The following is a 12,232-nucleotide window of genomic DNA, read 5'->3' on the forward strand; positions in this document are numbered from 1 at the left end:
TGGGTGATTTTGAAAAGGAAACACAAGTTCCAACAATATAACATCTTGGGTACCTTTTCACAGAAGGATTGCAATTGACTAAAAGATTTCACATCTCTTGAACCATACAGGGAAGATGACGTTAAAGAAAAAGAAAACTTACCAAATAATTGTATCATAAGATGTATTGTTTTTGGATGCAGATTCTGAATAAAATCTCCTTTCTTGAAGGAGACTGTCAAAAAAATCTCCCTCTTGCAAATGATGAGGTGTTGTACAATCATTCTTTGCCCTTTTATTAAGTGACTCTACTACAGGGTCTTTTAAACAATTTACAGTATTTGATTCTTCTAATTTGTCACCCCCTGCAGGCACTGTTCTAATACTCTTCACTTTTCTCCTGAGAGTTCAATAGGCATCATTAACTCTTGCTGGAAGAGGTGAAAAGAGAGAATAAAAGTTATAAACTACATCCTAGCAGCTCAAAGTCAAATGCTAAATCCATCAGATCACACATTACTTAAGATGCCTATATGGATAATTAGAATATGATATTATCGGCAACTAGGGCAATAAGTCGCAAAAGAGATCTCGAGGCCAAATTTATACAATAATAAGAAGGAAAAGAAATTAAAGAGCGACAGTGTGACACAACAATCCGACCAACCGCACATTACTATCACTGCACAAAACAATTGTTTGGTCCATCCAATTGCACTGGAAAAATCAACAAAATGTACTATGTGGGTCCAAAATCAAATACTAACATATTCCCGTTCAGCTAGTCTCTAATAAAGACTGATCCATGAAAGTAACATTTGTGCAGTTCACAAATTGCATGACAATTTGTTGGCATCTTAATTAGTTCGTGATTTCTTCCTGCCATAATCAACTATATGTGAACCAAATGTGTAGACCAAATGAAAAGTTCAAATACTTACCACCATCAATGTCAATTCCAAGGATGCTTCGGCAGCTAAACTTTTGTGCTGTAGTCAAAAAAGGATAACTCATATTAACAACAGACAAAAGAAAAGGGAAATGTGTAACCTCTATTGGTGGACAATGTTAGCAGAGATATCAAGCAAAAACCCCACATGCGACTAAACATTAAGGAGAAATCCCAATTCAGAAACATATATGCAATTAAGAAACTTTTACCAATGGCAATTGTGATCACTCCACTATTACAGCCAATATCAAGACAATCCTTGCCTTCAAACCACTCTTTCGTCATAGCTTTTAACCTTGGATCTTCTTCCAAATCCTGACCAATCTGCGCACAAAAAATACCAAATAGTGAGAGTCCAACTAAAAGGTATGCAGTGATGAACTTGCTCAAAATTATGTCTGGACTTATGATAATTGAATAAAAAGAATTAAAAAAAAAACTAAAAGGTAACAAAACAAAAAAGAAATTCTGAGCTTGTCACGATCCAAAATTCCACCACAGGCGATTTCAAGTACATTTTGAAGCCATTTTTTTTAATTAAACATGTAATCAAAACTAACAGCGGAACAAATATGAATGTACAACCTCCCAAGACTGGTAGTATTGAGTCATAAACTCTAACTGAATACGTGGAATGATCACGAGGACCGAATATACAATACTCTTTGATTAAAATTTAACAGTACAATGAAATGAAAAGACTCCAAGGGACTGCGACGACCAAGCAGCTCTACCTTGAATCCTTACGATCTCGCTTTAACTCTGCTCAAGTCCGATATCTCCAATACCTGGCTCTACACAAAAATATGCAAAAGTGTAGTATGAGTACACCACGGTCGGTACCCAGTAAGTATCAAGACTAACCTCAGTGGAGTAGAGACGAGGTACAGTCAAGACACTCACTAGTATAATAACATGTGCAATATAATATATAAAATAATAAGACACAAATAACAATAAGGGCAACATAAAACAACCAATGTTATGCACAACAAGATAACAAGAATATCATTAATATCGATCAACAAATAATAAATACAAGTACACCCAATTAAATCAAGATCATCAAATAAATGTCTTTCACATATAATTCTTTCAAATAACTCTCTTTCAAATATAATTTTCTCAATTAATTATCTTTCAAATATAATTCTTTCAATAAATCTTTTTAAATATAATTTGCTCAAATAAATATCTTTCAAATATAATTCTTTTATATAATACTTTCTAAGTAAAAATCCTTCTAAATAAATATTTTGAATATAATTCTTTCAATTAAGAAGTCACCATGTGATACCTCATTTCATAATCTTAAAACAAATTACGGATCTCAGCCCACTTTCATATTTTCCACGTCACCTCGTGCCCATATTTCTATCACAACCACACGGACAACTCACGTGTCAATAATAAATGTATAAAAGATCCGCATGATCAATTTATTTTTAATAAAGTAAGTTTATAATTTTTAAATCAAGTAAGAAATCAACAAAGAAATGAATTTATTTTAGAAATTATTTGGGTGAAGAAAATAACATTTACACTTAAATTAAAGTGGCAGTTAACTACTAATTTGGATGTAAAATTATTTAATTTAAAATATAATAATTTCTTTTATTTAAATCAACTCAATCATCGAAAATCAGTAAGAAAAACCAGAAATATACTTTATCAGAGTCACGTGCTAAAAAGCCAAAGCCAACACAATATAACCAGGAGCACAAAACACATAATAATAAAGTCAACTAGTACATCACGGAAGAAGACAAGAATTTACATATTAAATGAAACAAAATCACCCAAGACAAGAACATAAATAAAGAAATATCAACAGGGCACTCCCAAGGTACCGCCTCGTAGTCCCAAATCATAAATAAATTCACAATATCTCATTTTCTTATATCACCGTGGGAGCCTTCACATTTAATTTTAAAGAAATCATTTTTTTCGAAATAGCATCCCGCATTTTAGCTACCCTTATCACACCGCATGACTTCTAGTAGTTCCCCTACTAGCCACGCGTTTCAAGCCACTCGTATCTCACCGCATGCGTTTCAACACCCTGACCTTATATCACCGCATGACTTCTAGTAGTTTCCCTACTAGACACGTGTTTCAAGCCACCCTTATCTCACCGCATGCGTTTCAACATCACAATATTTCATAAATCGCACCTCACGTGCCCAAATATCACAACATAATACAACTTGTATCTCAAGTGCCCAAATATTACAACATATCATAAATTGCACATCAAGTGCTCAAATCTTACAACATATCACAAATTGCACATCAAGTGCTCAAATCTTACAACATATCACAAATTGCACATCAAGTTCTCAAATCTTACAACATATCACAAATTGTACATCAAGTGCCCAAATATTACAACTTGCCACATGTGATGACCCAAAATGTCATCTTTAATTTTAATAAATAATTCTGTGTTCTAAAACCTCGAAAAGAACTATTTATCATCCTTCGACTTACGTGCGCAGTCCGTATAATTTTTTGGAAAGTTTTTATGTGAAAAATGGATTAAAATGTGAAATAGAACTTTAAAACTCAACTGAGTTGACTTTGGTCAACGTTTTTAGCAAACGGACTCGGATCAGTGTTTTGAAAATTTTGGTAGGTCCATATTGTGATTTGAAACTTGGGCGTATGCCCGGAATCAAATTCCAAGGTCCCTAGCCCGAGATATGGAATTTTGATAAAAAATTAAAAGTTTGAAAGCTAATGATTTTTAAGAATTTACTGATGTTGGATTTATTGACACCGGGTCTGTATTTTGGTTCTGATGCCTGGTATAGGTCCACTATAATATTTATGACTTGTCTGCCAAATTTGGTGAGAAACGGAGTTGATTTGACGTGATTCGGTCATCCGATTGTGAAAATATAAATTTTAAAGTTTTCTTGAAAATTACATTCAATTTGGAGTTCAATTCATAGTTCTAGGTATTATTTTGGCCATTTGATCGTGCGAGCAAATTCGTATGAGGTTTTTGGACTTGTGTGCATGCTTGGTTTGAAACCCCGAGGGCTCGGGTGAGTTTCGGATAGTTAACGGGTTGAATTTTGGACTTGGAACTCTACTGGAAAATTTTCTGATGCACTGTCTGGTATCCTTCTTCGCGTTCGCGATAGAGGAATCGTGTTCGCGAAGAGGAACTTGAGGTAGGTGAAAATTGCTCTTCGCGTTCACGAAGAGGGCACCGCGTTCGCGAAGGGAAGAGGGCAGTATTCATCGCGAACGCGTGAAAGCGTTCGCGTTCGCGTAGAAGGCGAGGCTTGGTCGGGCACCAAGCGATAAAGCTTCGCGTTCGCGTAGGGTGTATCGCGTTCGCGAAGGCCAAATTTGGCAAGGCTTCACGTTCGCGAGATTGCCTTCACGTTCGTGAAGAGAAAAGTTTTGGCAGCACAAAAATGTGCTTCGCGAACGCGAGGCACTGACCGCGTTCGCAAAGGGTAAAAATCGAAAAAACACAACTTAAGTTTTGGAAAATGTGATTCGTCCCATTTTTAATCATTTTTCATTTTTGAGCTCGGGTAAGGCGATTCTTGGGCGACTTTCACGGAAAAATATTGAGGTAAGTATTTCTTATCCTATATTGATTATATTTCATGGTTCCATACTCATTTATATCATGAATCCGTGAAAGTTTGGGAGAAAAATTAGATTTTTATAAAATCTTCCAAAAATAAAAATTTAAGATTTGAGGGTCCATTTGACATCGAAATTTGGTAATTTTTATATGGTTGAACTCGTATCGGAACGAGTGTTCGGATTTCATAAGTTTTTTTAAGATTTGAGACGTGGGTCCCACTATCGAATATTTAAATGAATTTCAGATTTTTATCCGAAAAATTAGTAAATTCATGTGGAATTAATTCCTATGATTCGTATTGAGTATATCGAATTGTTTGTGAATAAATTTGACGCTTTTGGAGATAAATTCAAAAGGAAAAGTTGTGGTCGAATAAATTATTTGAATTTGCAAAGCGAGGTAAGTGTCGTGGTTAACCTTGACTTGAGGGAATAGAACCCTTAAACTATTTGTTATGTGAAATGCATGTGAACGACGTATAGGCGAGGTGACGAGTGTCTATACGTCGTCAAATTAATTGTTTGTATATTTACTTGAAAAATCATAAATTATTTTAAATCATGAATTAATCGTTATAATAATTGTTTCTTTCCTATTCTTTGACAAATATTAATTCTTGAATTCCTGCAATAATTGTTACATACTATTTGATTTACGTATATTAATTGCTACTTGGCATTTAACATATTTAGCATTAAACTACCTATTTTCTCCCTGATTTTATTAATAAATTGCTATTTGTCATTGTTTGTTTCATAATTAAATCATAATTATTGTATGCTTGTTGTCTTAAAAACTTTATATTAATTGTTGCATTCATTGGAGTAATTTCTTCTATAAGAATTGGTAAATTAATTTATTGGAGGATCGGGTTGCACGCCGTAACAGAATTTATTGGAATGAATATATTGGAGGATCGAGTTGCACGCCGCAACAGACTTATTAAAAGTCCATATTGGAGGATCGGGTTGCACGCCGCAACAGACTTATTAAAAGTCCATATTGGAGAATCGGGTTGCACGCCGCAACAGACTTATTTAAAAGTCGATATATATATATTGGAGGATCGGGTTGCACACCCTAACAGAATTGATTGAAATGAATATATTGGAGGATCGGGTTGCACGGCGCAACAAAATTGAATATGAATATATTGTGAGAGCGGGTTGCACGCTGCAACGGAAATTGATGGAAATGATAATTGGTTATGATTTCTGAGTTGGCTTCAATTATTATAAATGTGTTACCTGATTTATTTCTATTATTTGTTGTTGTTACTAACATTGTGTCAGGTTAATGTAAGTGCCCCGCCTTAGCCTCATCACTACTTTGTCGAAGTTAGGCTCAGCACTTACCAGTACATGGGGTCGGTTGTACTGATACTACACTCTGCACTTCTTGTGCAGATTTTGGAGCTGGTCCCAGCGGCGTACCATAGACTTGCTCGGATTTCAGCTACCCAGAGGAGACTTGAGGTATAACTGCACGACGTCCGCAGTTCTGAAGTCCCCGTCTACTTTACTTTAGCTGTGTGTTTGTTTCCAGACATCTTTATTTTATTCAGACTTTTTTTTGTATTATTCTAGAAGCTCGTGCACTTGTGACACCAATTCTGGGATGGTATTTAGATACCGTTGTTGTTTTTTATTGATTATTCATTACATTCCAGACTTTACTTTCGCATTTGTTTTTTTGATTATTAATAAATTTTTTAAAAAATATTTTAAAATGGATAATATTATTCTAACGTTGGCTTGCCTAGCAAGTGAAATGTTAGGCGCCATCACGGTCCGAAGGTGGGAATTTCGGGTCGTGACAGTTGGTATCAGAGCACTAGGTTACATAAGTCTCACGAGTCACGAGCAAGCTTAGTAGAGTCTGAAGGATCAGTATGGAGACGTCTGTACTTATCTCTCCGAGGCTATGAAGTTTAGGAACAATATCAATTCTTTCTTATTCCGTCGAGCGATTTTATTCCATCATCGATGATTGAACTATTCTACTCTTATTCTCTTGCAGATAGTGAGAACACGTAATACCTCTACCAATGGACACGGACCAGATCCCCCGATGGCAACTATGGCTAGGGGTAGGGGTAGAGCCCGAGGTCATGCTAGAGGTCGAGGCAAAGGCCGAGGTAGAGCTCAGTCCAGAGCTCGAGCAGCTGCATCTGTTGTAGAACCTCAGGTGGACCTTCAAGAGGAGGTTCCAGTTCAGAATGTACCAGCTGGACCAGTTCAGGTCCCAAAAGGATTCATAGCTACTCCAGTGCTTCAGGAAGCTCTAGTCCGTTTGGTGAGTCTTATGGAGGGCGTGGCCCAGAATGGTACATTTCCAGTGGCACCAGCCATCTCACAGGCTGGGGGAGGAGCATAAATTCCCACTACTCCCGCTCCAGAGCAGATGGCTCCCTAGAATCAGGCTCCAGCAGCCCCGCCAGTTGGGGTAGTTCAGCTAGTTATTGCGGCACAGACTGGTGATAGGCCTGCCATGTCTTTTGAGGCCTTATTGAGACTGGATAAGTTTACTAAGCTTTTTCCAGTTCAGTGTTACACCTTACGAGGACCCAAATGATTATATTGAATGCTGCCACGAGATGCTGCGGAACATGGGTATAGTTGAGACCAATTGTAACGACCCGACTTGTCGTTTTAAGAATTTATGTCCCCTTCAGTGACTTAAGGTCTCGAGCAGCCTCGCAATATGTATTATGACCCGTGTGTGTGGTCGAGTTTGATATATGGATGATTCAGAGAGATTTGGTACACTTAGTCCCTGAGATAGAAGCTTAAGCCTTAGAATTTTTATCATAGTCGAAACTGTATGAAGACGACTTCAGAATAGAGTTATGTCAGTTTCGTTAGCTCCGTTGGGTGATTTTAGACTTAGGAGCGTGTCCGGACTATGAATCTGAGGTCTGTAGCCAATTTAGTCTTGAAAAGGCGAAAGTTAAATTTTTGGGAAGTTTGATCGGGGGGGTTGACTTTTTGATATTGGGGTCGGAATGCGATTCCGAGAGTTGGAACAGTTCCGTTATGTTATTTGGGACTTGCCTGCAAAATTTGAAGTCATTCCGGATTGATTTGATGTGTTTCAGCACAAGTTATAGAATTTGAAAGTTTAAAGTTCATAGATTTTGATTTGGGGTGTGATTCTTCGTTTTGATGTTGTTTGAGGTGATTTGAGAATTCGACTAAGTTCGTATGATGTTTTAGGACTTGTTGGTGTATTTGGTTGAGGTCCTGGGGGCCTCGGGTGTGGTTTTGGATCATTTCGGGTTGTTTCGGAATTGATGTATCTAGTATCTGACTTCCTTCTTCGCGAACGCGAAGAGAGTCACGTGAATGCGAAGAAGAATTTTGAGGCTGCTGGGATTTAGCCTTCGCGAACACGAAGGTATGCCTGAAGAACCTATGCGAACGTGAGAGGCCAGTCACGAAGGCATAGAAGGAAGGGGGGGACTGGGCCTGGAGTGATCAGCCTTCGCGAACCGCGAAGCTTCAATCGCGAACGCGAAGCAGTAGGACCTGAGTGCATCGCAAACGCGAGAGCTTGAACGCGAACGCGATGATATGCATGGCAGGCCTTCGTGAACGCGACACTGGTAACGCGAACGCGAAGAAGAAATTGAGGCAGCGAGTTTTTGGCTTTCGCGAACGCGAAGCAATGGTCGTGAACGCGAAGAATGCATATCTGGACAGAATTAAAAGTCCCAAAAACGGGGGTTAGAGTTCATAACTCAAAATCTAATTTGGAGCTCGGTAGAAGGCGATTTTTGGAGAGATTCTTGCGTGGGTGTTTGGGGCAAGTGATTCTTATCCAGTTTTGATTAATTTCCATTATTATGTCTTTGAATCCATCATTTAATTCGGATTTAATGGAGGAAAAATCAAGGTTTTTGTAAAATCTTCCAAAAACGAAAATTTAAGATTTGGAAGTCGAGTTATTATTGGAATTCGATAAAATTGGTATGGTTGAACTCGTATCGGAATGAGTGTTCGGATTTCATGAGAAATTTGTCGGGTTCCGAGAGGCGGGTCTCGCGTTGACTTTTGTTGACTTTTTGGAATAAATTTTTAAGTCGACGTATTATTATCCGGAATTGTTTCCGATGAATTTTAATAAAGTTATACAATTAATTTGGATAGATTTGAACGGCCCGGAGGTCATTTCAAGAAAGAAGACGATTTTGGAATATCGGCATAACTTCAAAGATGTAAGTGTCTTGCTTAACCTCGAGTGGGGGAAATTTCCCTTAGGCATTGAGTCTTATGTGCAACTTGGGTAATTAAAAACCATGTACGCGAGTTGACGAGTACGTACTTGGTTTATATGTGCAAATTGTATTGAGTTAAAGTCTTGAGCATATTGTGTAGTAAATTGGATAATTGTTGGCATATATTTAATCATCTACTTGTCGTGCCTAAACCCTTGTTGTTGACTCTGTTGTTATATGACAATGTGATGTGATTGTTATCTGATTATTTATGAAATTTCGTGAATTTGCTGGTTTGATAATTATTGGAATTTAATTTCATTTTGGATTTTTCCCTTTGCAAATAATTAATTAAATGAGCTTAAGAAGATGTGCTTATATAATTATTGAAAATTTAATCTTTTATGAAGACTTTGCTTTATGTTGAGTAATTTCTATCTCTATTGATTGTTTTTGGGTGTTGTACACATTGCGTGGAGCATTCGGCTATTTGCTGTAAAATTAATTGACTTGGTTGTAGCTTTGAAATTTGGTTGGGGCCATTGGGCAAATTGTGATATGAATTGATTTTTGTTATGTTGTTGTGATAATTTCCCGTGTAAATTGTTGTGTTATGTGAGTTGTTATTTTGGGGAGATAAGGGTGGCATTTCACAGTTGATATTATGTGGTTATAAGGGTGGCATTTCACTGTTGTTTTTGTTGCCTATTGATATTGTCTGGGCGGAGCGATAAGGGTGGCTATAGGAGCGATAAGGGTGGCAATAAGAGCGATAAGGGTGGCTATTGATATTGTCTGGGCGGAGCGATAAGGGTGGCAATAGGAGCGATAAGGATGGCTATTGTCAGGGATGATATGTGATGATGTGGGGTTGTGGTGTTGACAATTTTCATGTGATGTTGTAATTTTTTTGTGTTTATTTTTATACCTTATGCAACTTGTCTTGTTGTTAGTAAATTGATAATAATCTATTTATGTTGAAATTGGGAGCCTGTGGCTATTGCTAGGCGGTTTATAAAATGAAATATGGGCACGAGGTGCTGTGAATTGTGATATGAAATGGGGATATTGGCACGTGAATTGTCCGTACAGTTGTGATATAAAATATGGGCACGAGGTGCTGTGATGAAATGATAATGATATTTGGCACGTGAATTGTCCGTGCAGTTGTGATATGAAATGAGGGCACGAGGTGCCAGGCAAATATGATGATTCAATTATGGGCACGAGGTGCCATGGAAATATGAAAATGGGCCGAGACCCGTATTTACGAAAAATATGAAAGTGGGCTGAGACCTGTATTTTGATGATTTTGAAATGAGGTGTCACATGGTGACTTTTTAATTGAAAGAATTATATTCAAAATATTTATTTGGAAGGATTTTTACTTAGAAAGTATTATATAAAAGAATTGTATTTTGAAAGATATTTATTTGAGGAAATTGTATTTGAAAAGATTTATTGAAAGAATTATATATGAAAGAGAGCTATCTGGAAGAACTATGTGAAAGATATTTATTTGAAGGGCTTGATTTAATTGGGTGTAATTGTGTTTATTAATTATTGAGTGATATTAATGGTATTCTTGTTGTCTGTTGTGCATATTACTGGTTGTTTTATCCTTCCTTTGGTATTATTTGTTTCCTATTATTTTGTATATTATATTGCACATGTTATTAGACTAGTGAGTGTCTTGACTGTATCTCGTCTCTACTCCATTGAGGTTAGTCTTGATACTTACTGGGCACCGCTGTGGTGTGCTCACTCTACACTTCTGCACATTTTGTGCAGAGCCAGGTATTGAAGATAACGGACTTGAGTAGAGTTAAAGCGGGATCGTAAGGATTTAAGGTAGAGCTACTTGGTCGTCACAGTCCCTTGGAGTCCTTTCATTTCATTGTACTGTTAACTTGTAATCAAACAGTATTGTATATTCGGTCCTCGTGAACATTCTATGTATTCAGTTAGAGTTCGTGACTCAGTACTACCAGTCTTGGGAGGTTGTATATTCATATTTGTTCCGCTGTCAGTTTTGATTATTTATTTAATTCAAAAAAAAATGGCTTCAAAAGGTAATTGAAATCGGCTTACCTAGTCTTAGAGACTAGGTGCCATCACGACGCCTGTGGTGGGATTTTGGGTCGTGACACCAATGGGGTTGATTTTGCTGTATTTCATATGACGAGTTCTTCCAAGAGGTGGTGGAGAGATTATATATTGACCCGACCAGTTGGATCACCTGCACTTACCTGGGAGCAGTTCTCTCAGCTATTTCTGGAGAAGTTCCTTCCTATCACATTGATAGAGGAATTCCGCAAGCAATTTGAGCGTCTACAACAGGGCAGTATGACTGTTACTCAGTATGAGTCCTGTTTTGTGGATTTGGCCCGTCATGCTCTCCTTTTACTACCTATTGAGGGAGAGAGAGTGAAGAGGTTTATTGAGGGACTCACTCACCCTATCAGGCTTCAGATGGCCAAGGAGACCAGAAGTGAGATTTCTTTTCAGGCGGCTGCTAATGTCGCGAGCAGGATCGAGATGGTTCTTGCACAGGAGAGAGGGCAGAGGTCTGATAAGAGGCCTCATCAGTTCGGTGGTTTCATTGGTGCCTCGTCTGGAGGCAGGGGTAATTTTGGTAGGGGTCATCCTCCCAGACCATTTCATTCATCACTTCATGCATCTCACAGTGTTTCAGGGAGTCACGGTCCTATTATGCCTTACTATGGCCAGCCAGCATTCGCTGCACATTCAACTTCTATCAGTGCACCACCACTCCAGAGTTACTACAGCGGTTATCTGGCCCATTTGGGTCAGCTTCAGTTTCAGCAGCCACGACATCAGGATGGGTGTTATGAGTGTGGGAACATTGGTCACATCAGGAGGTATTGCCCTAGGTTGGCAAGTAACAGATCTCGACAGGATTCTCGTGCCATTATACCGGTACCGGTTGCTACAGCGCCTGCTCAGCCAACTAGAGGTAGGGGTCAGGTAGCTAGAGGTGGAGTTCAGGCCATTAGAGGTAGAGGTCAGGCCATTAGAGGTGGAGTTCAGGCCGTTAGAGGTGGAGGCCAGCCAGTTAGAGGCTGTCCTAGGGACGCAGTTCAGAGTGGTGGGGCCCAGCCCCGATTTTATGCTTTTCCAGCTAGGCCTGAGGCCGAGTCATCTGATGCTATGATCACAGTTATTAATCCAGTTTGCCATAGAGATGCTTCAGTTCTATTTGATCCAGGATCTACTTATTCTTATGTGCCTCCTATTTTGCTTCATATTTGGTTGTGTCTTGTGATTCTCTGAGTGCTTTTGTATGTGTATCTACACCGGTGGGAGGCTATATTGTAGCGGATCATGTCTATCATTTGTGTGTGATTACTATTGGTAGTCTTGAGACTAGCGTGGATCTTCTACTTCTTGATATGGTAGATTTTGATGTCATCTTGGGTATGGATTGGCTATCCCCTTATCATACTATATTAGA

At 38.3% G+C, this 12,232-nt stretch overlaps 1 long non-coding RNA gene across 1 annotated transcript in view; it reads right to left on the minus strand.

The window, feature by feature from the left end:
- Window positions 1-234: 234 nt before the first annotated feature.
- Window positions 235-12,232, minus strand: part of LOC138906400 (uncharacterized) — a 32,013-nt gene continuing 20,015 nt past the window's right edge. The window contains exons 2-4 of the long non-coding RNA XR_011413739.1: window positions 1,141-1,255; window positions 921-968; window positions 235-410 (exon numbers count right to left, since the gene is read on the minus strand). This is a non-coding gene — a long non-coding RNA (uncharacterized lncRNA). The remainder of the gene's footprint in view (window positions 411-920; window positions 969-1,140; window positions 1,256-12,232) is intronic.

This window comes from Nicotiana tomentosiformis, chromosome 2, assembly GCF_000390325.3.
Source record: "Nicotiana tomentosiformis chromosome 2, ASM39032v3, whole genome shotgun sequence".
Classification (NCBI taxonomy): Eukaryota; Viridiplantae; Streptophyta; class Magnoliopsida; order Solanales; family Solanaceae; genus Nicotiana; species Nicotiana tomentosiformis.